Raw genomic sequence first — 1,821 nt, 5'->3', positions numbered from 1 at the left:
TCTTGATAGTATGGCTAATGTGGTTGTGTCCTGGGATAATCAATACTGGTCTTACCCTGCAATGCATGTGAGAAGGAAGGATCATATTCCTAGAAAGATTGTAGATCTTTGGTGATGTTCTAGCTGACAGCTGTGGATGCATTCTGATGTTTTCTCCACTGGGCCTGTCATGCCGAAGTTGCCTGTCCAGCTTTCTCAGTCAGTCTCTTCTCCACGAAAGCATTTTAGAAATGCTTGTTGTCAATGTTTTTTTGGTTTTAAAAAATGTTGATATATTCATCTTCTTGTAAACCTTACAGGTGTTTGTTCTTGTTTGAAGAACTGGTGTAAATGTGGCTGCATTTCAGGCCTTGGCTGTAGACAGTGGATTGCATGGTATGTTTTAAATAGTGACTAGAAGCATGTGGGTTATTTATACCAAATATGTCCATCATGTAAGAATAGAGTTTATTTATTTCAAAATATAATCCTAAAATGCAACAACTAAGGAAGATTTTAAAAAAGAAAAAAGAAAGCAAGAACAGTACACATATTAGTATATGTATTAAGTATAGTAGAAACAAGTGTAGGCCCGCAATACTCATGGGGGGATTCCCTCACCCACATACACACTGTGATAGCCGTGGCATGACTGGTATGTCTCCCGGGTTGCGCTGCTGGCAGCATGCCCAGTGTGGCTCCTGGGCTGCGCAGCCACTGCTAGGCCCAGTACAGAACCCTGGGCTGCATAGCCACCACACCCAATGTAGAGCCCTGGGCTTCATAGCCACTGCTGCCACAGGGCCTAGCACAGAGCCCCAAGCTGTGTAACTGCTGCCACTGCCACTGCCAGACCCAGTGTGGAGCCCTGGGCTGCTCAGCCGCTACTGGACCCAGCACAGTTCCATTGTGCCACAGCTATTGAAGGTAAGTGTATTCTCTGCACTTGTAGAGAATTGGGAGGGGGCTTCTTTGGAGGGTGGAGTCTGAGGTCCCTGCCCTCCTAAAAAAAAAGTTGCCCCCCCAAATATCTAGTAATTTGGAGTTGGAAGAAGAGTTGGTTTTTTTATCATTAACTTTTTATTTTTAAAGACAAAACATATATAAAGACAAAACTAAGAGTTGATTTTATACCCTATTTTTCACTATCTGAAGGAGTCTCAGAGTGGCTTACAATCGTCTTCCCTTCCTCTCCCCACAACAGACACCCTGTGAGGTAGGTGGGACTGAGAGAGCTCTGAGAGTACTGTGACTGACCCAAGGTCACCCAGCTGGCTTCATGTGGAGAGGTGGGGAATCAAATCTGGTTCTATACCACACTATACTACACTGGCTCTCACATTGGCAAGCCTTTCCCACTCAACAGCCAATCTACCCAGGCCCAGGCTCAGGCCTGGGAGGGTGGGATGAAAACCTAATAAATAAATAAATAAAATATCTGCCGCTCTGTCTTAAGTTTTCCCTGTCACCCACCACCCATCAGTCCCTACCTAGGAAAACTGTGGCCCCAGTTGTGTGGTGCCAGCCACTGGGCAAGGTTGGCTTGCATGGTAGGGAACCCTTAAGGACTTTTGGGGTTGCGTCTCATTTTCTTCCTCCCCACACTGTTTCCTCTCTCCCTTCTCTTGGCAATCTCCATATCCTCTCCTTGCCTCATTCTCTCCTTCTCAACTGTTTACCAACCTACCTTTTATCTGCCTCCCATCTTCAGCTTTATTTATTATTTAGTTACTTCATTTAGACTACACATTTCTCCACATTGGGGACCAAAGCAGCTTGCAATACTTCTCTTCCTTTTTATCCACACAGCAGCCCTGTGAGGTAGATTAGACTGAAAGTATG

Source organism: Gekko japonicus, unplaced genomic scaffold, assembly GCF_001447785.1.
Source record: "Gekko japonicus isolate JY-2015 unplaced genomic scaffold, Gekko_japonicus_V1.1 scaffold1596, whole genome shotgun sequence".
In the NCBI taxonomy this organism is placed as follows: Eukaryota; Metazoa; Chordata; class Lepidosauria; order Squamata; family Gekkonidae; genus Gekko; species Gekko japonicus.
The sequence above is the reverse complement of the archived record's forward strand: the minus strand, read 5'-3'. Positions refer to the sequence as shown.